This window comes from Phalangium opilio, unplaced genomic scaffold, assembly GCF_054372755.1.
Source record: "Phalangium opilio isolate 3A_F unplaced genomic scaffold, DU_Popi_V2 ptg000002l_1, whole genome shotgun sequence".
NCBI classification, from domain to species: Eukaryota; Metazoa; Arthropoda; class Arachnida; order Opiliones; family Phalangiidae; genus Phalangium; species Phalangium opilio.
In genome coordinates, this window is record NW_028324144.1 from 3,040,305 (window position 1) to 3,065,322 (window position 25,018).

Below are 25,018 nucleotides of genomic sequence, written 5' to 3' on the forward strand. Positions count from 1 at the left end.
ATTCCTTAAAATCCCCCTGACCTTGTTAAACTTATTCCTTAAAATCCCCCTGACCTTGTTAAACTTATTCCTTAAAATCCCCCTGACCTTGTTAAAATTATTCCTTAAAATCCCCCTGACCTTGTTAAAATTATACCTTAAAATCCCCCTGACCTTGTTAAAATTATACCTTAAAATCCCCCTGACCTTGTCAAACTTATTCCTTTAAAATCCCCCTGACCTTGTCAAACTTATTCCTTTAAAATCCCCCTGACCTTGTCAAACTTATTCCTTTAAAATCCCCCTGACCTTGTCAAACTTATTCCTTTAAAATCCCCCTGACCTTGTCAAACTTATTCCTTTAAAATCCCCCTGACCTTGTCAAACTTATTCCTTTAAAATCCCCCTGACCTTGTCAAACTTATTCCTTAAAAATCCCCCTGACCTTGTCAAACTTATTCCTTAAAATCCCCCTGACCTTGTTAAAATTATACCTTAAAATTCCCTGACCTTGTCAAACTTATTTCATAAAATCCTCCTTACCTTATTAAACTTATTTCTTAAAACCCCCTGACTTTTTCCAGTGTGACATCTTCGAAAAACATTTCATTGACCTTGATATACCAGTAAAATACAGACCCTAATCTTAATTAATTTCACCCCTTCGCACTGCCATAAATAACCAACACTGATTGACCTTGAAATACTATACTTGAAATACACTTATCATAATTTCCTATCTTGCACGTAACATTCCATTATTATCACAGACTCCATAGTCTTAACGTTATATAACCTCTCTTTATCCTTTGTATCTAAGCAATTTAGTTAGTTGTAGTATGACAACCAGTTATTACTAATACAATTCAACCCTTATTCTGTCTTGAACTAAATTTTAATATTGATAAATCATAACTTAATATGTCGATTGCATAAGCACACGCAAATTGTCTCTAGCAACTCAATGCGACGGTGGAGATATCGGGGTGGAAAACCAAAGAGATACTCGAATCGAATTTTATAGGTTAATTGGTGGAAAGGAAATAAATGCAAGAAGGGCCAAGCTGGTTTTAATTACGTTATATAGGCTTACGTTCGCCTTATACGACTCTAATTGGGTTAAAAGGAGGGGGGGAAAGGGGGGCTATAGTTATATAAGATAGATTGTTAAGATTGATAAATTAATATGGAATAAATTTAATATTTAATTCGGTTAGTCCTTAATTGGGTTTAAAATTTAATAAATAAATACAGGGTGTATGTTTCTGCTATGAATTAAGTTAAAAAATAAATAATCAGAACTAACTTACTAAGGGGGTTGGGTGATTTTTAATAATAAAAATATTGATTAGTTCCCCCGTTATTGACAAATTAAATTATTTACGTCATAGAATTAATTGTATTTACATTCTTATACAGGGTGTTTTTGATATGTCTGCATACATAAATTACGGAGGATGTTTGTTATTTGGGTTGGGAAATCAATTTTGAGTCTAAAATGTTCTGCTATGATTTGATTAATGTTTTAGGGATGGAATTAAATTAGATTAGAAATCAATCAATGAATGTTCAGTTTCTTAAACAAATATAAAATACTCTGGATGCAATCTAAACTCGAAAACAGTGTCCCTTGTGGCATACAAAATGGAAATAGATAGAAGTTACATTTTAGACTCAAAATTGATTTCCCAAAGAACACAACCCCATAATTTATGCATGCAGACTTTATCAGAAACACCCTGTATAATTAATCGACTATTAATTAACAAAATATTATCATGCATAATTGAATTAAAACAAAATACATTATACATGCACGAATAAAACTTACAATTATGCAAGTTAATTCTCCAAATCAACAGCGATTTAATTAAGTAATTAAAATAGTACTGGTGATTAAAATTTTAGATCACAAATCAAACGAATAAATTTAGCTCCTTTAAATTTTCCAATTTCTCTTCAATCGCAAATTGGATGGGGAAGAATAAGAATATTTTTCAAACTAACTAACTAATCAAGTTATAAATCTTTAATATTAAAGTTTTGGCGGAAACCGGTCGGTGCCTGTGTTGTTTTAAGGTTGGTATCCGAAGACCATCTGAATTGTTTTGGTTCCTCGAGCTATAGCGCTGCTAGGTCTTTGGGAGCAGCGCGCGCTCCCAAAACGTGTGCCCAAGAATCTGGGCTAGAATCGAATTGCGCATGCGTCAAACTTGAATCAAACCCGAGGAGCTAGATTTGAACTATTTCGTCGAGGCATGGATCTTATAAAACCATAATCTCTAAAGGGGATGGTAAAACTGAACTAGGGGAGTGACTTAATTCTTTGTCCATATTGCAAGGCAATTAACCAATAGTGTTAACTACAGAACAGTGTATCAAGAACTAGGCGTGCCAGGAAACTTAAATGTACTTGTATTACATTTTTTTTCTTCTTCTGGTATATCAAGGTCACTAATTACAAGAAGTTAATTATTTTGATAGAGATTACTGTTTGAAGGTAAGCGCGTTTGAAAGGAATGTAAATGAGATATTTTGATGTTATTGTGCAGGTAATTATTATTACTTTGCAAGTCCTTTTATGGATTTATAGAGTCCATGTCTGGGGTTTTTGATATTGTAATAGACATATAATGTCGCCGCAACTATAACAACTCGTCGCCGCGTTTCATCCAAGAAACTCTTCTAAGAGGTTCCGCCGATAAGAATGTTTTTAATTGATCAAAGAATATTGTGCCCTTGTGTAAAAATAATTCACAAAATATTGAAATACCAAAAACCAGATAAACAACTTACTAAGTACTAACAAGAAGTAATATCTAGTTTATTAGGCAGAAGGTATATGTTGGAAATTAGAGATAATACCGGTTGTTTTTTTATCTATATCCAGATTCTATTTTCTATACTTGTGTTTTTTATGCATCGCGGTCATTCTTGTAATCTTTATTTTTTATCGCGATGCCTTAACTATATAACCGGATAACATTCCGATAACGTTTGTCAGTTCACAGTTGATCAGTTCCCAGTTATCTGTTCTCAGATATCAGTTGTCAGTAGCGTTCCCGGAAATTAACTTAAATGTTTTAATTAACTTAATAAAGAGTTTATAACCAGTTAAACCCAGAGTCGTTCTTGCGTCAAACAACAACAGGTTATGGGCCCAGCACGCTTCCACTGCGCAAAGGTTTAGAAGTCATAAGAAGTTCAACGCCGGGAAGATTATCCTTTAAGGTGCGGAGTCAGAAGAAGAATGGCCGGAAATCACCTGGGACGAATCGAGACGTTAACGAAAGATAATTATGATACCTGGAAAATGCAAGTGGAAGCCCTGCTTCAAAAGAACGATCTCTGGGAGTACGTAGATGGAACTTCAACGAGGCCAACTCTGGTACGGGGAACGGAAGGAAACGCCCAGGCGGTCGCTACCTGGGACAGTAATGATCGGAAGGCAAGAGCGGACCTAATCTTGTCGATCAGTCCGTCGGAGTTGAAGCAAGTAAAGAATTGCACGACCTCACGGGAAGTATGGCAGAAGCTCGAATCCATCTACCAGTCCAGTGGACCTGCCCGGAAAGCCACGCTGCTGAAGAAACTGACCCTCAAGAAAATGAAGGAGGGAGAAGATGTCCGGGATCACGTCCGAGAATTCTTCGACGCAGTAGACAAGTTGGCTGACATGGGAGTTGCTGTAAACGACGACCTACTGGCCATTATGTTGTTATACAGTCTACCAGAATCGTACGAGAACTTCCGGTGCGCAATAGAGTCCAGGGATGCGTTACCTGATCCGGAAGCCTTGAAAATAAAGATCCTGGAGGAATCGGACGCCAAGAACTCAAGGGAAGACGAACCCGTGCAGAATGCGATGATGGGCAGTAACCACTTTTCCCGGAAAACTGCAGAAAGGGGTAGAGGAAGAGGCTTACGTGGACGAGGAAGCACGACCTTCAAGTACAAGTGTCATGGATGCAGGAAACCCGGCCACAAGGTAGCCGATTGCCCCGACAGAGAAAGAAAAACCAGAAAGAAAGAAAACGCCCATCATGTACTGGCAGATAATTTGGCCGAGAAAGAATTCGCATTGCACCTGAAGGCTTATCACGATTCCTGGTGCCTGGACAGCGGAGCCACCTCGCATATGACTTCCAGCAAAGACTGCTTCAACGTTTACGAAGAGACCACGAAATCTTTAAACCTGGCCACTGTAGAGTCAACGAAGATACGAGGTGTTGGCGAAGTAAAAGTACCCGCAACGAATGGCAGCGACAATCGAGTTCTTCGCCTGGAACGAGCCCTTCATGTCCCGGATTTAAGAACAAATCTCCTATCCATTGCCAAGATGACAGACAAAGGACATGAGGTCACATTCAAGAAGTCGCAAGCCTGGATTAAAACGGCAACCGGGGAAGTGATTGCAGTTGCTGACAGAGTTGGAGACCTTTATTTCCTGAGAAAGGCTGAAGAAACGGTCCATTCAGTGCAAGCGGAAATAAAGCCTAGAAGCAACCTGGAGAACTGGCATTTCCTACTCGGTCACTTGAACGAGAGAAGTTTAAAGGAAATGGCCCGGAAGAATTTGGCTACGGGACTCAACATTGAAAAAGATGGGAGCCTGGGAATCTGCCAAATCTGTATCAAAGGAAAGCAATCGAAGGAGCCGTTCCCGAAAACCGAAGATAGCCGATCCTCACATGTCCTGGAAATAGTACACTCTGACGTATGCGGGCCGATGAGAGTAACGTCGATGAGTGAAGCCAAGTACATCGTCGTTTTCACTGATGATTATTCCCGGTGGAGTGAAGTCAGCTTTTTAAAACACAAGAGCGAAGTGTTGAAAGCCTTTAAAGAATTCAAGCAACGAGCTGACGTGGAAACCGGGAGAAAAATCAAGACCTTGCAGTCCGACAACGGTACCGAATACTGCAACAATGAATTCGACAGATTCCTGAAAGACTCTGGGATAAAAAGAAGGCTCACCGTACCATACACCCCGGAACAGAATGGCATTGCCGAAAGAAAGAACAGAACACTCCTAGATATGGCCCGATGTATGATGATACAAGCGCAACTTCCACCATCATTCTGGGCAGAAGCGATGGCCACGGCTAACTACATTCGAAACCGTTGTCCTTCCCGAAGCATAAATGGAGAAGTACCATTTACCAGATGGACCGGAAAGAAGCCATCCCTGCAACATTTGAAGATTTTCGGCGACAAAGCTTTGCTGTTGGACGAAAATAAAAGGAAAGGGAAGTTTGCAGCCAGGAGCAAAGAATGCGTTTTCATCGGCTATTCTGAAGTCTCGAAGGCCTATCGACTCTGGGTTCCGTCCGAGAAGCAAATCTACCGAAGTCGCAATGTCAAGTTCCTGGGAGAATTCAATAAACAAGGCGGATATGATGATTTCGTCACTCCAGAAGTAAACCTGAAATACGGAGGCAAAGCTAAAGGCGAAATCGAAATCCCGGCCACTACACACGCTGTAAAACCGCCAGGAAGAGAAGAATTCAAAGAAGTCAAAAAGGAGTTCAAAGATGAAACCCCGGAAGAATCTAATGCCCAGGAAAACGAGGACGTCTTCGAAAAACCCTCAGAAACCCTCGTTCTGAAGAAAGGTCCTGGCAGACCGAAGAAAATAAGAACTGGAGTACCCGGACGACCGAAGAAAAGGTTCAACATGATTCCGAGCGCCTCAGAAGAGTCTACTGAAGAGGCTACTGACGAGCAAGAAACCCTGTTCGATGAGTCAGCAAACCTAGCCATCTTATCAGAACCTTTGTCCTTGAAGCAAGCCCTGGCTTCTCCGTACGCAAACGATTGGAAGAAAGCAGTAACGGAAGAGTTCGTTTCGCTTATCAAGTGCGAAACCTGGGACATCGTTGATTGTCCGGAAAACCAAAAGGTCCTTGGAAATCGTCTCGTCTTCCGAACGAAATACTTACCCAGCGGAGAAGTAGAGAAAAGGAAAGCCAGGCTCGTAGCGAAAGGTTTTGCCCAGAGACCAGGGATCGACTACCAGGAGACGTTTGCACCCGTCATTAGATCCAGCTCCATAAGACTGCTTATGGCCCTTGCTGTAGAAATCGGTTTGGAAGTCCACCAAATGGATGTCGTCACGGCCTATCTTAATGGCGAAATCGAGGAAGAAATATATATGGTCGTCCCGGAAGGATTAACAGAATCCCTCGAAGAAATCGTCAAGTCAACCCGGTTCGACAAGTCGATCATTGCCAGAGCAAAGAAATGGACCAGCGACCTGGAAGAAGAGGGACATAAAGTCTGTCGTATCAAGAAATCCCTCTACGGCTTAAAACAATCGGGCCGCCAATGGTACAAGAAATTACATCAAAGACTTTCGGAAATTGGAATGACACCATTGAAGAGCGACCCCTGCTTATACGTTTTACGAGTCGCGGAAGATGTTATGATCATTGGAGTCTACGTAGACGATCTGATCCTTGCAAGCAACAACCCGGATTGGATGACTGATGTAAAGCTTGAACTTGGGAGAAAATTCGATATGAAGGACCTGGGGCCAATCCATCATTGTCTCGGAATGGAATTTCACCAAGATCTAAAACAAAATACCATCCGGATTTCCCAAGCGAAATATGCAGAAACGGTCCTGAAACGTTTCAACATGCAAGACTCCAAAGCAATAGCGACTCCAATGGATGCCAACAACAAGTTGCAAAGTCCAGAACACCCAGTAGCAGAAGAGATCAGTCGTATCCCGTATCAATCTCTGGTCGGCTCTCTCATGTACCTGGTAGTGTCAACACGACCGGATATGGCGTATTCAGTCAGCGCATTGAGCCAGTTCAACACACGTTATGACGAAACTCATTGGATTGCCGGGAAAAGAGTTCTGAGATACCTGAAGGGAACTCTTCATCATGGGTTGCTTTATCGGAAGACCGGATTGCCAATCCAAGGTTTCGTTGATGCAGACTATGGAGGCTGTCCGAAAGATAGGAAGTCATATACTGGATATGTCTTCAAACTAGCCGGCGCTGCAGTATCCTGGGAAGCCCGGAAACAGCGAACGGTTGCCTTGTCCAGTACAGAAGCAGAATATATGGCAATGTCCGACGCAACCAAAGAAGCCATATATCTCAGGGGACTTCTCAATGAACTTGGAGTATCAGTTCCGGCGATCGAGCTGTACAACGACAACCAGGGTGCCCAGAAACTCGTTCAGAATCCTGTTTTCCATGCCAGAACGAAGCACATTGATATCCGGCACCACTTCATTCGAGACACCTACGACCAGGGACATATAGCCTTGCGGTATCTACCAACAGAGGAAATGCCAGCTGACATCTGTACGAAGAGCCTGTTCCGTCCGAAGCACCTCTTCTGCGTCAAAGCCCTTGGACTGGAAATAATTAATTGACCACCCCCTGGATAGAAGATTGAAACCACCGATATTAAGAGGGACTGTTGGAAATTAGAGATAATACCGGTTGTTTTTTTATCTATATCCAGATTCTATTTTCTATACTTGTGTTTTTTATGCATCGCGGTCATTCTTGTAATCTTTATTTTTTATCGCGATGCCTTAACTATATAACCGGATAACATTCCGATAACGTTTGTCAGTTCACAGTTGATCAGTTCCCAGTTATCTGTTCTCAGATATCAGTTGTCAGTAGCGTTCCCGGAAATTAACTTAAATGTTTTAATTAACTTAATAAAGAGTTTATAACCAGTTAAACCCAGAGTCGTTCTTGCGTCAAACAACAACAGTATAAGATGCGTAAGTATTCGCGCGCCATAGTCCCAGTCCCCCTTTCAAAATACAAGGGGGGGGGACGTAAAAAGAGGCCCCGGGCTCTTTCGCAGCCTCTCCTCAGTCGGAAAATATGACTGTAATTTTCCCGTCACTCGCGTCGCCACGCTGACGTGGGTTTTCAAGAACCAATGAGATGCTGGCTGTAATTTAGAAGCGGCGGGGATTAACTCCGGACCTACTATACGTTTGGACTGGAGATAAAGAGCTGGAAATGTGGATTAATGAATTTATACCTTCTCCCTAATAAACTATATTTATCACTTCTTGGTACTAAGTTATTGGGGATTTGGAAACGCGTCCATGCAGATCGCATAGTACTAATTGGAAATACTCGCGGCTCGCAAAGTACTACTTGAAAGTACTCCCAGTTCGCATAATACTAATTGGGAATACTCGAAAGATGCAAATTACTACTGGGAATGCTCCCGGATCGCAAACACTTCAGAGATGAATCTGGCAGAAGATTCTTGGTATCATTTCACCCAATTCTTAGCACAGTTCAGCGGTCCTTTAAAAGCTAGTGCACCCGGGCGAGAGTAAGAAGTACGAAGAAGCTACAGTGCAACCTGGGAAAAAGTGGGTCTAATTTGCATAAAAAGGGGAAGGGGGGGTAGGGCTAATATAATCCCCGCAGTCAAAAATCTTTTAGCTTTTAAAAACGTTTTGCAGTTAAACAGTTACTTCTATATGGATGGAGGAACTTAGAAGACCTGGAAAGCAATATTTTCATCGCTGCAGGAAGGGTCTTCTTCCAGTGAAGCGAAAATGCGAGAAAGGCAGCTTAAAAGCAAACGGTTTTCATCTTTTAATGTATTTCCTTTCGGTCGGCTTTTCGCCGCCACTTTTAAGGGGATCATAGCTTTTTTTTTTGTTTTAAAATCCGGGATAATAGCCGGGGAAGACGCCATGAAAAGCTGCAACGCAATTTATTCCATAAGGCAATTCTCCTGTGATTTATCATAAAAAAATATTATTTTCTTGAAGTTTAATTTGAAGGCAGGAATCCAAGGTCAAGAAAAATAACCTCAAGCTAAGGTTATCTTATCTTAAAGCTTAAAAGGTTTATCTTTCTATTTTAGGCTTAGCAACTGGTATTAAAGTATTTCTAATTTGTTAGAAATGATAACAATAATTAGGATTGATTAAATTAACAAAGGCTTAGGAGTTCCATGTTTGCATATTTAGGCTTAACGTTGATAATATTTTGAGGAATTAGGCTTAACTCATAATGAAATTTGAACTCAAAAAGGGTTAACTTTTAATTTTAAGCTTAGTAGTTCTACATTTGCATAATTAGGCTTAAGATTGTAAAATATTTTTAAGGAATTAGGCTTAAGTCATAATGAAATATGAGCTCAAAAAGGATTCACTTTTAATTTTAGGCTTAGTAGTTCCATATTTGCATAATTAGGCTTAATATTGTATAACATTTTGATCAATTAGGCTTAAGTCATAATGAAATATGAGCTCACAAAGGATTCACTTTGACTTTAGGCTTAGCATATCCATATTCACTGATACTAAACAATTAAACATTAAATTAGGATTAAGAATTTTGCGTATGCGCATATCTTACAACATATTTTAAACAATTAGACTTATCTAAAAATTAATTAACCACCCAAAAATGCTTAATCTTTGTCTAAAGGCATCCATATTTACAACTTATAAATAAATAAATTATATTATTAATTAATTTGGTTTAAGAAACTTTGTAACTAGGGAAGATGTTTTGAAACCAACTAAGCCTTTGTATAGGAGATAGCATTACAAATAGGCTTAGCTTTCTCGATTTAATTCATAGCCCCTTTTCCTAAGCCTAATACAGCAGAGTCTACTACCTGAAAACTGTTTAAATATTTATTCCTAGATCGCAAGGATCAACAACCCTTTCATACAAATTGTATCACTTTCGTCCGTTGGCGAGTATGGATCTAAGCCTAAAGTGAATTTCTTAGAAGAACCTTCCTTCATTGAATCTAGCCGAGGCTTAACTCAACATCTATTTTACCATAAGTTTATAAGATCTGTTCGTTCCATAAGTATGACACTACCTAAACAAGTTCGTAATGCTACTGAGAGACTTACAGCTCGAGATAACTAGTTCTAAGGAGAACGACGGAAGCGAGTCAATTGAAGTCCTACACTCGGTGGTTAATTTATTTTGCATGCAGGACCAAGTTCCATCTAGGTCCTATTTAGTCCGCATTACTAAGCCCAAATTTGACAGCAGCGCCTCACCAGGCGTATGTCGCTTTACCCAGAATCTATGACCTACCTCACTCACTCACTTCAAAATTACAAGCTCCAGTTTCTAAGTTACCAGACATTACAAACTTATGGAAGGAACATATCTTATGTATGAACTTATGGTATCAGTGACAGTCTCAAAAATAAGAATGAAGCCAAATACCCTTGACAAGTAACCGTTAGGACCCGCGTAAGAAAAAGCCAAAAGCAATCCAAGAAAGTGGTAAATTGATCCGTGCAGCAAATACTGTATTTTCTTTTAATTGGGACTTACGTAATGGGTATTTTTAGTATTTTTTAAGGTAATCTTTGAAGATACTATCAAAGGTAAATAGTAAAAGCAGAAAGTGAGGAAGTATTTTTTACGTTGTCTCATCACCCAACGAAAAAGGTATTTACTGCCATCTCGCGCAACGCCGTCTTGTCTATAATAATCTCCAAAAATCGAAAGTATAATTTCTAACGCATTCCCAGAACAATGCCTCAAAACCCCAATTGATTATTAGTTATTACAGTTTTGATTGGTCGACCAAAGAAGCTAGAAAGAGAAAGAAATCAAAAGTAGCAGTTCGTCGTAAACTATACTGGGATACTAGTTTTCAGTAACATCCCCGGTGTTTAGTAACTCTCTGTTATTATAATTTCCCTTTGATACAACGTGCAGAGAAATTACCAAGTTCTACAAAGAGAAAACTATAAATACATTATAGGGTCTTCATCCCTATGGAAATTTAAAGCCTGCAGAATTTGCTATTTATTTTAAATCTCTTATTATTACGTTTTCAGTAAAAAATTATTTCAGTTTTTGATGAGAAAAATCGCAATTAAAATATGAAAATTCGGGTCCCTATGCACGTGAAATTAGAAAGTAAGGAAAATTAAAAAAAGAGCCGACCTTGTCACTTGTAATTATCCACTGAATAAACAAACATAAATTAACAAGACCAGACGAAATACCTCCCAATCGAGGGGCTAATCACTCTCAGATACATTTTATACTGAAATTACCGAAACCTATTTAAAAAGCAATCGAGTATCAAGAAGTGATATCTAGTTTATTAGGAGAATGTATAAATTCATTCATCCACATTTCCAGCTCTTTAACTCCAGTCCAAACGTATAATAGTTCCGGAGTTAATCCCCGCCGCCTCTAAATTACAACCAGCATGCATCTCATTGGTTCTCATTGGTCAGCGCGACGCGAATGACGAAAATTACAGTCATATTTTCCGACTGAGGAGAGTGTAGCGAAATGGCCCGGCCTCCTTTTACGTCCCCCCTTGTATTTTGGGACTATAGCGCGCGAATACTTAGGCATCTTATACTTTCTCCCTAATAAACTAGATATCACTTCTTGCTAGTATACAAAGGCTTAGTTGTTCAATAAATTTTCCCTATTTATGAAGTTAAATAAACCTAATTACAGTCACGGGTAATGCTTATGCATACAAAGTTCTTAATAAATCCTTTTAAGGTATCAGTGAGTAGCCCCTCTGTTACTTCATCTACTCGTACGCAATGAAGAAAAAAAAACCACCCATTGGGGTTAAAGGTTATAAGGCAATCCCTAATCAGAAAAAACTTCAAAGATTAAAATTTGCATTAAATATTTTATAGGAATAATGAGATAGAAAAACATGTTATTTTTAATTGAATAAGAATATTAAAATATGCATAAAATTATTAGGATAATCCATCAAACATTTCTACTTAATTTATAAGCAATTTTCAAGATCGAAACTAATTCTGAATTTGCAATTCTTAAAAATGGAAAATTCCACGACCAATCAGAGGCCATAGCTACGGTGACATTGAAATTAGTCCGCTTCATCACTCATTAAACTTAATTGCTGCTTTATTATTGGAATTAATCTAAATCATGGTTTTCTAAAGGTTAAAAACAACTTTTATGGCATTTTTAGCCTTCTAAAGTGGTGCAATTCGCAATTAATATTTAGAAATAAATCTAAAAAGCATTTAAGCAGGGATAGACTTAATTTTAGAAGTAGGAATGGAGAACGGAATGGTTAGTATTTACTTCAGTTATTCCGACTCATAGCCCACCCAGTATAGAGCCCCTCCCTCCAAAACGTAACGAAAAGTTTAAATTATCTTATTGGATTACTTAAACTAAGTTTTGATCATGTTGCTGACGGGGAAGGCGGCGAAAAATACGTAATTCCTTTTTACCTCTGCCGCTATGACCCGTCGGCCTCTTCTTTCATACCCCCCCCCCCCGGTCCCGTGGAAGGGGGTCCGGGACTTTGACGCTCGCGCCCAGATATTACTCTGTTCTCCATTCCTACTTCTAAAATTAAATCTATCCCTGATTTAAGCAAAATTTTGATTTCTTTATTTACTTATTTATATTTGCCTTAAAATTGCGCAATCACTTCCGAAATTAAGAACTATATTCATCTAAGAAAAATACATATATTTTTCAATTGATGAAATGAAGAGGATTAAAAGATTTCTAAACATCTCTTTTGACTTTTTTTTCTTTCCTTTCTTTCTTTCTTTTAAACGATGCACCCTCCCTTTTTCCCCAAAACCCATCCTTATCCGCAAAGGGGTAGGACATTAGGTAACCTTTGAACAGTGCACTTTGAAATTAAATTCAAGTCACCAGAAAAAATTGGAGATTCTAGTCTAATTTTTTCATTTTTGTCGCCCAAGGCCTAGATTTAGACAGTGATTAGCGAATAACCGCTAATATACTAAAGAGGTTAACACTAATCTTAATTAATTTAATTTAATTGCTGATATTGCATATACCGTTATTATATATTTTTGTAAATTGAAAAAGAATTCACTATCATAATCATAGTTGATTACTACCAGGAATGCATATAGCCACTAGGAATAATTCTATTATAAAAATTCTATCGGATTTTGTGGGCCGGGCTTGAGTATTCTGATGCCTTTCTACCTGTAATTCCATTGGTTGGTAGGTTCCTATTTGCACGTGCAAGGTTCAAAACCGCATCAAGAGGTAAAATTCTGCATACATAATTATGAGATAAAATCCGTTTAGATACGTTGAAAAAAAGTTAGCTAGCTACGCAATGATTCCAATTAGCTGCATGCATTCCTGTTACTACTCATAATTTAATTATAGTGTCCGACACCTCGAATCAGGTCCCGCGCGCTGGGCGAGAAACAAGGGGTAGATCGTCTTTCACGAGAGGCTTGGTTACCATGACAACCAATTCAATAATTTGAAAGAAAGATGGTCGTGTCTTTCTCTCGCTCTCTTTTGACCAGAATGGGCTTGGTGTGACGTCACTCGAGGAGGTTACGTGCGTCATCACGGGACCCAGGCCAAGTCGTTCAAGCTCTTTACAGTGAGAAACGATTTTGTACTATACAACTCTCTCTGCTCTTTTCACAGAGATCAACGGGGCCTCTTTTTTGGTCTATTATTGGGTACAATTATCCCGGGCCTTGGATATTAATGCAGTTAATTTATGCCTATTTAACTATTGGTATTTTGCAAGGAGTAGTTTGATTTGATGTTTAATTTGGAGTGCATTTTATTGCTGCATTGTATTGCATAATATTGGTCCATCGGTGTAGATATTGAGTAGCCAATGGGAAAACGACAGAATGCATTAATTGCAACTTATTAATTAGGGGTTATTAGAGATTTGGTTTACTTAATTAATATTTAATTGCATGGATATTAACTAAGAGAACGGTAATTCGCAACGTAGGGTACATAATTCGCAATTAACTGCATATATTAATTGACTAGTTCATCAGATTTTGAAAAGAAAAAAGTTTCAATTGTGTGAAATTTTTTTCGGTTAAAATTAGGTAAAAATGCATGCAATTAAAACTAATTTAACAATTTATATATAATTAAACCAATTACTTAGACTAAGATTTGCGCTAAAATGTGTGATTTGCAAAGACAAGGTGACCTTTGACCTCTAATTACTCGGGTCAAAGATTGCAATATTTTGTATTTTTGAAGAAAAGTCTTATTCGCTACAAAGACCTTTAAAACGTCTTTAATTAATTTAAAATAATTAACGAAATAGGTATAATTATCGATAAAGAACCACGTAAGCAGCCAAAATTATCCTCACACTTCACCTTTGACCCGTGACCCCAAAAAGTAATTATTAATTATAGGTACTTATATTTCCTAACAATAAAACTAAATAAATATCCCCATGAATTTATATCTTAATAATAAAAATAAATATCTCTTTCACTGCATTGATGACCTGAGGTTAAAAGTTCAAATGTTAACGCTTGCATTTCCGGTGAAGTCTATAGTATCACTGGAATTTGTGACATAAAGCAGTGAAATTAGGCGAAAATAGAGCCATTAAAATCCAACCCGCCCTACAGTTCCCACTTTCGGAGTGAATCCAGGAAGCTAAGATGGGTACGTGGCTGTCTCGAATTTTCCTGGGAACCCTAGCTTCAATGATGGACATTTTCAATTTAACAGCTTGTTCGACATAAAAACGCGGCCTGGTGCTGTTCTTCCATTTAAATTGATAAAAAAAAACCCGGGAAAAACGATTTTCATATAAAATTAAAGGCATACAGGGTGTAGAATTCTGATAAGTTACATTTTCGACTCGAAATCGATTTCCCAAAGAACATCCCCTTAATTTATGAATGCAGACTTATCATAAACACCCTGTATTTGCGACAAAGGTTCTCGGTAACTCGACCCCATCAGAAGAAAATTGCTTCCACGAGAAATCAAGGTCGTAGAAATAATCCTCAACAACTTCTTAGTAAAAAAAAAGAAGTCAGAAACGTTCAGTCTCCAAGAAACGTAATATTGAAATGTAATTTAGTTTCAAAGTTAATTTAAATTGCGTTTTTATATCGAAAAAGTCATTTAACTCTCCTTTTTAAATCGATATTAATATTTATTTGAAAATATATTAATCCACCTTATTCCCGATGCGTGTCTGCCAAGGCTTAACGCCTGGACAAATCCCAGTCAAAATGAAGCATCGTCTGCTTCACAGTTGAAACGTTTCACATTTTGGCATGGTAAGCCTTGGCACACGTATCAGGTGGATTTCAATAATTTTCAATTTCATCACAACTTAATGAAGGAATTAAATTAAATTGCTATTATTTCAATAAAAATTTAGGTAATTTTAAATTACAAAATTAAAATTTACTAGGAAGTAAGTGAAAGTAGTGTTAGGGGAAAGCAATCATTCAGGCGCAAAGTTCCCCATAGATTTACTATGAGCGCCTGTAGAACTGTTTACTCGGGTGCACACTTATGTACAGGGAAAAAATAACATTCAGGTGCAGTTGGAAATCTGCCCATATCTTTATAATTATAAAGTCAATAATAAAATGCAAAATCATGAAAAAAATGCGCAGAACTGTGGTAATTATGTAATCTGCGCATGCGTACACGCAAAAAAACAACCTGTTATATCAAAATGTACAGGGAAAAGCTAACATTCAGGCGCAGTCGGAAATCTGCCCATATCTTTATAATTATAAAATAAAGTCCACAATAAAATACAAAATCATAAGAAAATGAGCAAACTGTAGTAATTATGTAATCAGCGCATGCGTATACGCAAAAACAACCTGTTATATCAAAAATAAAAATGATTTACCGTAACTACGTGACCATTTTTAAGTGAACAAAATTAACCGGCCGAATATTCCCATGAAATATGTAGTTACCGTTTTTCTTGAATCTCTTAACTCTGTTCAAGCTTTTCCAATGATTAATGAGATAGAGTGAGTGAGTGAGTTCCATGGGAGGAAGATTTATTCCATCCAATATACATTTTCCCGGGGTCTTTCCCTTAACGTTATTAAAATTCTACTAGATCGATTCTTATTCGCCGTAGGTTCAAAATGGTAACCCCTACCCTCCCCCACTACGTTCGAATCTGGGCGCGCTAAGTTGTGACGTATTTATCAAGGGAGCCTTGAAATTATACGGGTCTGTATATTACTGTTTGTTTATATCAATATTTTGTTGCAATAAAAAAAATTTAAAAAAAATTTCCAGTCGGACCTACGCGAGATATTGTCCTTGGAATTATTTGATACTTTCAACTTTAAATTTTCAAGGAAATGGAAGGGGTTTCTTCCTTGTATGGTTTTGAATGGAGATTTATTTGAACAAACGTTGTAATTCTGAAATGCATGGCTGGGTGGGTTAAGAACTTTTTAAGAGCAATTCATTTGATCGTAATCACTCGTCTATAGTGCTCAGTTTGAAGTTTCAACTAATTAAGTGACCTTCATATAATGTCTAGTTTTATCAGACAATTTTTCTGTGGGTTTTCTCAGATTTTATTAGGACAGATATTTTAACCTGTTGTCTTTTCGGCCTAATTTTTTTTTGGTCCATTTTTGTAATTGCCTAACCTTTACCGGTTCATATTTGAAATTCCCTAACTATAATCCGACCTTTATCGGTCCATTTTTGTAATTCCCTAACTTTTATCCGACCTTTATCGGTCCATTTTTGTAATCCCCCAACTTATCTGTCCTTTTTCGGTCCATTTATGTAATTCCAACTTATCTGTCCTTTTTCGGTCCATTTCTGTAATTCCAACTTATCTGTCCTTTTTCGGTCCATTTCTGTATTTCTCTAACCTTAACCTGACCTTCTGGGTTCATTTATTAAATTCCTTAACATTTATCTGCCACCTTTTCGGTCCATTTTTGTAACTCCCAAACTTATCCGACCTTTTCCGGTCCATATTTGTAACTCCCCAACTTATATCGGTCCTTTTTCAGTCCATATTTGTAACTCCCCAACTAATATCGGTCCTTTTTCAGTCCATATTTGTAACTCCCCAACTTTTATCTGCCCATTTTCGGTCCATATTTGTAACTCCCCAACTTTTATCTGCCCATTTTCGGTCCATATTTGTAACTCCCCAACTTTTATCTGCCCTATTTCGGTCCATTCATCAAATTCCCCAACATATCCCTAACATTCTCATCCCATATTTCAATTCCCTGCCACATCCCTAACATCCTATCCCACAAATAAATCCCTTAACATGCATGTCCAGGTATTCCCATACCTTCTTGACCCATTTTTCTGAATTCCCTTACTCCTCAAATTTCCAAATTTACCGTGTGACCTGTAGCAACCTTCAGAACCTTCTACATCCACGCAAGAAATAAAAAAAAAACCAATATAAAGCCAAATAACCCTACCACAAATTTCTATTCGGAATTATTTGTCCAAACTCTTAACAAAAGACCAGAATGACAAAATTCCCATTTCGACATCGAATACAGATAGAGACGTTGTGTAAATATGAGGATTAAGTGGGATTTCTGGTTTCCCTACCTGTAATTTTACACAAAAGAATGGAACCCTCACGCAGCTAGCGAGAAGAATAAGAATAAAGGCTAAAGAAGAGACGATACTAGAAAGAATGTATATATATATCCACCGTTGCCATGGCAACCAAGAAATGCGTGGGCGGACCAGTGTCTCGTGCATGCAGTTTTGTGAATGAGTGATCCGAGAGTGGGTTTGGGAAAGCGCTGGGGAAGACAGAGACTCGATTCGCTTCTGAAGTTCTGAATGAGAAAGAAGACTGTCCTTACTTTTCTCAATGGGGGTATCTAAGCCTTGGTGATAGCTAAGGCTTAGGAAAACCGTCAGGCTCGAGGGCACGACCACAAACAGACTATATTGTAAGGTTCGGGAAAGATTCGGTTTTGATTTTTGAAGATGTTTCTATGTATATTTCTGCAATTGAATTGTTGTTGTAATTCTAAAGAGAATTAAGTATCTTTATTTTCTCAATGAAGGTTGCAGAAGTTGATAGACTCTAGGGTGCAACCTTAACAAGTATTTCTATACTGTGTAGTACCAAGAAGTGATATCTAGTTTATTAGGGAGAAGGTATAAGATGCCTAAGTATTCGCGCGCCATAGTCCCAGTCCCCCTTTCAAAATACAAGGGGGGACGTAAAAGGAGGCCGGGCTATTTCGCTAGCTCTCCTCAGTCGGAAAATACAAGTAATTTTCGTCATTCGCGTCGCGCTGACGTGAGTTTTCAAGAACCAATGAGATGCTGCTGTTGTAATTTAGAGGCGGCGGGGATTAACTCCGGACCTACGTACGTTTGGACTGGAGATAAAGCTGGAAATGTACAGGCGAATTTATACCTTCTCCCTAATAAACTAGATATCACTTCTTGGTAGTACTTAGGAAGCTTGGAGGGAAGATGTGATGAGAAGAAGTACAAATGTTAAACATGGGCCATGTGCGGAAATGAACGTGTCTCGCATTACTTTGCGCACACTCCTACCTTTGTGGGGAATTGTTAAGTGCTGCCACCTAGCGCCATTTAAAAATATAAGCTAGTTCTCATGAATTAGCTTCTATACACAGGTGGCATTGAAGATGGTATATTTCTTGGATTGAATTATGGGTTCAATTTTAAATACAAAGCAAGCGCTCTCCAAGTTTTCCCCATCCTCTTGTAAAAGGAATATTTAAAATATCCAAAATTAAATTCATTAGATTAATTTTCCTTGATTTAATTTCGAGTAGCAGAAGGTTTTGACAGTTTTAAATACTTTATTATGTGAAAATTTAGCAGAATATTAGATAATTATTAATTCCGTTAAATTCATTAGGTATGGTTATAACTAAAATAGAGATGGAGAATATAAGCTTTGAAGTAAATAGCAATTTTTGGTCTTTATAGCGAAACTTCTCAAATTTCATAATAGAAAGTATAATAATAATTCCTAAAATGAATTAATAACTTATAATAAGCCCAAGTGGCCGGGCCGAGCTTTTCCAGGAACCAAAAGCCATCAAAACACAACGACCTTCGAAAAGATTCGCATCCGGGTATTCTGTCTATCGACCAAATTTGTTGTTAAATCTATCCCTAGACCGTTAAAGGAAAAGTAACTCCTCAAAATTGACCCCTCCAACGCGTAACGAAAAGTTTCAATTATCTTATTGGCTACCTTAAACTACGTTTTGATGACGTTGCTGACGGGGACGGCGAAAAATACGTAATTATTTTTTACCTCTGTCGCTATGACCCGCCTCTTCTTTCATACCCCCCGTCCAGTGAATGGGGGTCCGGGACTTTGACGCGCGCCCACATTACTCTGTTCTCCATTCCTACTTCTAAAATTAAATCCATCCCTGGTGCAACTATCCCTTTAATAAAAAAGGAAGTCAGAAAAAAAACTTGATTCAATTAAAAGATGGTAATCTTAGACGTTGATATCCGCAAACCAAAAATAATAATAATCAAGTCCCCGGAGGCTACATGCACTTTAACCTTTCAAAGTTTAATTTTTGGCCTTATCTATGAACCTATGTAAATTTATACGCGGTCGAGTAACCCAGGAAAGTCAAAAAAAAAAAAAAAAATGTAATTATCTGAAATGATTAGATTTTCGGTGCTTAAAGCAACAGCCTTTGTGCTATATAGCTACGCTCCTTTAACACAGTTTCTTATGAGGAAATTTCCTTCAAGGGATAGTGGCTAAATATGTCATTGAATTATTGTGGATTGAAACTATGTATATATTTTAATGAATAAAAATAAAGCCATTGTGGTTAAAGTACTCTTAATTTGATATTATGCACAGTTATGAAGTTATGTTGCTATAGTTACGGAAGACGCTGTACGTGGTACACTATACCAGGGTTCCTACAACTTATGGAATACCGACTTCCCTGAGTTTTCCAGGTTGGTTTTTTTCCTCATCAGTGGCCATTTTTTAGAGTGGAAGCAACCCCTTCATAGCAAACTTCTACCAAGAAGTGATATCCAGTTTATTAGGGAGAAGGTATAAGATGCCTAAGTAAGTATTCGCGCGCCATAGTCCCAGTCCCCCTTTCAAAATACAAGGGGGGACGTAAAAGGAGGCCACCGGGCTATTTCGCAGCCTCTCCTCAGTCGGAAAATATGACTGTAATTTTCGTCATTCGCGTCGTGCTGACGTGAGTTTTCAAGAACCAATGAGATGCTGGTTGTAATTTAGAGGCGGCGGGGATTAACTCCGAACCTACTATACGTTTGGACTGGAGATAAAGCTAGATTATAAATGTGGAGAATTTATACCTTCTCCCTAATAAACTATAGATATCACTTCTTGCTTATACTCAAACCTCAAATTCTTACTAAAAATTATTTTCAAGTTCAAAAAACCTTATGGTGGTCGAAATTAAATGCTATGCTACTATCCCTTTAAGTAGAAAAAAATAACCGCAAGACGTCTCCAGCTGGGAGAAAAATTCAATTTTGGGTGTATATGCTATTCATAGAAGGATTTAGCTAATTCTATTTTTATGAAATATAATAATAAAAAAAATATGACTTTAACTAAAAAAATGGCAGTGGTCACAAAATGGTATAGCCTTGACCCATACGATGCTGAAACTAGTTAGGTTTTGGTACCCTATGGTAGATTGGTAGTTGATATTCATAAGTACTGGATTCTCTCAGGAGTGCATACAGCTACTAGGAATCATCGCGCACGTGCAAGCCATTTGCTCAACGTATCTAGACGGATTTTGTTTAGAAGAGCTAGACTAATCATTTTGTACGACGAATTTTAACTCGAGAATAATGTATCTAGCTGCAAGTTGCACCTTGCACGCGCGCCTAGGAACTCGCGTTGCTATGCTATGCTATCAACCAATGAAATCACGGCTCGAAAGATTACGAGGCGTGACGGAAAGTACTCAACCTGCATTGAAATTAACATGCCATATAAGGGGGCACAATGATTCCAAATAGCTGTATGTATTCCAGCAATCGTTTATTGCCCTAATTAGCTATAATCACCCCAAATTATTTCTACCACCCAATCAAGTACACGGGCCTTTAATTGATATTATAAAATCTCATTAATAATCATTTATATTGAGTTCAAATATTAGCTAGGCTAACATATTTAAAAATGTTTTTAATTAATTAGTTTATTTCTAATATCTATGTCTAGATATCTATGCGATATTAAACTCATTTTTACAAGACTAAGGCGTCGCAAAAATACCAAAAAGCCATTCTTATTACACATAAAGGTCACAAGGTCACTAGGTGGTTGTAAAACCACTAACGTTCTTTCAACAATAAGTAACGCGATAACTATAAGTTTAACACTTCTCATTAGAGAAATGTCTGGTAAAATTCTTAATTAAGGTTTTCGAAAATCATAAAAACGGGGTGATGGGTATAAGATAAGTTGGTGGCAACTCTAAAGAACCATAATATATTAGTCCTTGGAGTCTGTTCATATCTATTGGCTCTCCCCTTCAGGTTTTCCATTACTTGTACTCTAAGCTAGTTCTGATTGGCTACTAAATTATTTAACGTGATACTAGAAATTTTTCTTCTTTAATTGAAAGAGCGTGTAAAATAATGAATATATCAATTGGAACCATGTTTCTATCTATAATATTAAAGCAGATACACGCGATTAAGTCCGCGAAGCACTGGGGAGCACTCCTATTGGACGCCTAGTACCACCTTATTCGTCCAATAGGGAAACTCCCCAGTGCTTCCCGAACTAAATCGCTTGTATCTCCTTTAATATTGTAGATAGAAACATGGTTCCAATTGATATATTCATTATTTTTCACGCTCTTTCGATTAAAAAGATAAAATTATTACTCTGTGTATCCTTTTAACAAGTTGTCTTGAAAACTCGAAAATTAGTGTCATACTTATATTTATTATGCTAATTATATTTTCACGTAATAAAACCGTTGATGGTCATGGTAGCAGCCCTCGCTTTGAACTTCCGCGCGGGAAAAAAAAAGAGGGTGTGGCTCAGCGGAGATTACGTTATGATATAATAACGGAATTTGTGTTAAAATATACTATAAGAGAAGCGAAAAATGCATGCCATTGAGAGAAAAAAAGGTCAATTGCCGGCCAAGCAAACTCTGACATTTAAAACACCATTACCGGTTATGTAGGCTACCCTTATTGTAATATTGCTTTTGCGTGTGCTTATGATGAACAATTTTTATTTATTTTTGCCCCCCAAACGAGTAAATATTTTAGGGTTTATATTAAATTGGTTTGTTGCATAGCGGAAGTAATAAGTTCCGGAGGAAATAAAATTTTGATTAAAGTGTATTGATTTAAATAAAAATAAAAAATGCGTATGTGTAAATATTAAAATTCTGTCTGGATTATTGAATATGTGGACGCTATAAATTTTATTTTAAAATGTGATGCGGATGAAGGAATATTTAGGGGCTAATAAAGTCTCTTTTTTTGGAATAGCGGAAGTAATAAGTTTAGGTGGAAATAAACCGTAAGGTAACTTCCGATAAGATTAAAGAGTAATATTAATAAATAAAAATTGCTCACTAAAATTCTGTCTGGTTTATCAGGAAATGCATTTATGAATGAATGAATGAAGGTTAAGGGGCTAATAACTTGAAAAAAACTAATTAAAATTAAAAATTGCACTGTCTTTAATTTATGGCATACTTATCTGATCAGAAACACCCTGTTTTTTTCTCTTGTAAATTCATTTCTGAATGGAGTTTAAGGGACTAATAACCATTTTCAATTATTAATATATAGGTAATTTACAACGGTATTTCTTAAATTACCGACCCGGCCACATCTCAAACCCCAAAATTTTGCGATGCATTAGGAAAAGCTCTAGTTGAATTAAATTTTATGTTAATTAATTTAAAATTAGGTCTCTAGTCCAGATGTGACATCGAGCGGCGCGCCTAATAGGCACATGGTATGTTTAAAACAGAGAGATTCGCGGTAATTATCGTTAAAATTTTAGTGAAGTGGCCAGTTACAAACGACCAGAGCTACAAAGTCAAAAATAGCTAAGCCTTGACTTCTGTTAAAAATCAGAGACTGTGTTCAACCATGGTTCAAATCAGATATAAAAACATGGCCGCCAGGCCCTGCAAACCTTGGCGGTAATGTGACGTATTGGTAATTCAAAACCAAGGCTATTGACAGCACTCTATAGCCCTCATGCGTCACCATTTCTACTCCTACCTGACCTAAGACAATGTTGTGACCACGTAGTTATCTTATCCCCAACTATCTAGTCCCACTTCCCTTGAAAATAAAATGACCACTTGTCCTTATAACTTGGAAAATAACGTAAACGAGCAGAAATAAAAGGGACCTTCAAAATTCTGCCTTAACAGTTCAGACTGCGGGGTAAACAAGTCTGTTTTTAATTAGCTAAGTCGCTCGACTCTTCCACCAATCTGTCCCCGGTGACAAGACCTTCCCCGGGACGCGCCCGCCCGTCGTTGAATTTGAGGTCAACTCCCTAACCACACACCACTAAGTACAATTTAACGCTAAACAGCTAGGCTAAAGGCTTGAAAAATACAATTATCCAGAACTGGAAAAATATATCATTCTTAACTTTACAAAACCTAGCCTAGGCTTAATATTTTGTCCCTGTTTAGTTTAAAGACTCATTCAAATAGAAAATAGAGAAAATTCTTACGTTTTCCTCGGTCGAATCGTTAATTTCGTTTCAGTAAGTTCATTTTCCAGTTCAAACTAAAACGGAGTCGCGTATATGGTGTGATTTTTGAGCCAAGACTTGAATACATAAGCCACACTGTTGGCTTCATGAACAGTGTTCAATAAATAAATAAATACTAAAATAGCCTAACATCCAAAATGACAAACACCGCGTTGAGAAAACTTGAGAATCCTCAAACTTTTCATATATCGTCTGCTAATGCGTAGCTCACTCGATCACGCAGTCAGTAAGGCATGATAGAGTGAGCCAGCGTGGGAAATAAGGCGGTGGCACAGGGCAAATGACCAGTTTAAAAATTGCCTGGACCAGTTTAAAAATTAAATCGGAGGGGGGTCAGTGGTCCACAGGACCATTAAGAAAATTCAAGGGTTTCCATAGTCCAGAGATTAGCTAATATATTTTAATTATCCACTTCTTCAATTTAGCAGACGACGCACCCTGGTCAGTGGTCATGGACCAGTTTATTTTTTCCAGGCCAGAGGGGTCGCTGGCCCAATATCCAGTTTAAAAAAATTCCTTATTTCCCACCCTGGAGTGAGCTATGGCTAAAGAAAAGGCACTAACTAACGAGGTGGCGCCCATTGAGTTCAGAACATATATCCTTTATATATTAGAACTCAATGGTGGCGCCATCTCGATACTACTAGACGAAAACTCGCGTCGGATCTTTGACAAAATTGACACGAGTCTAATCATAGCACACTCGATCACGCGCATCACGACGTAAGCTGCTCGTGCTGGGCAAAGTGACTTTATCAAGTCTAAAAGGGCCTAAATAATTAATCATTTGTTTTAACATCAATTAATAACGTGGCTTATCTTTTCTAACGGTTAAAGTAGAACCTAAAATTAAACTAACAAAATCCCCGTTGAATTTCAAACTAAACCGCCCGTAAAAAATTCAAACTAAAATACCATTAGGAAAAAGAAATTTCAGGACAAATAATAAACTGTGTCTTTGATGCTTTGGCTAAGGTTGCGTTACGTAATCTTAAATGGAGTATGTACACATATTTGCCGTTCTGAGTGTAACTAAGAATGCCCTCTCTTTAATTCACTTTGCTTTTGAAATGATACCAGACCATAAAGAAGGACAGTATTTGCCTTGATAAAAGATACACATACAAGCTCATAGAGGCGTTGAAAAGCTACGCCTGTTACATTTTTCCTGAAACATTCCCCCGGGAATAACATTGATCCCTTAAAGCGGTCCCTGAAATAAAGAACTAGGCTACGTCTCTCTCTCTTTCTCCTTCTCCTCATCTTCATTCCGAGCTCGATGGAGGATTGAGAGGAAGATGGACAATGGACAATATCTAATCCTTAGGACAACTGACGGTCAGTTACTTACAAAATAAACTCGAAAAGAGTTAGGGGTTTTTAATCACGTTTAAGAAATGTTTGAAATAGAAGCTGTGATAATTTTCAAGAACAGAAGACGTAACTTCTTAAGGGCCATTCAGATTAGTGTAAAATCTTACCATTCCGT

At 37.7% G+C, this 25,018-nt stretch overlaps 1 protein-coding gene across 3 annotated transcripts in view; it reads right to left on the minus strand.

Annotated features, from left to right (window-relative positions):
- LOC149718273 (uncharacterized) overlaps positions 1 to 25,018 on the minus strand; it is a 134,707-nt gene that overhangs the window by 66,865 nt on the left and 42,824 nt on the right. The window contains exon 1 of one of the 3 annotated variants that reach the window (XM_089839963.1): positions 23,488 to 23,629. The exons of the other annotated variants lie outside the window; for them this stretch is intronic. The gene's annotated coding sequence lies outside the window, so the exon portion shown is untranslated. Of the gene's footprint in view, positions 1 to 23,487; positions 23,630 to 25,018 lie in introns of those variants that run through there. 3 annotated transcript variants of the gene reach the window in all.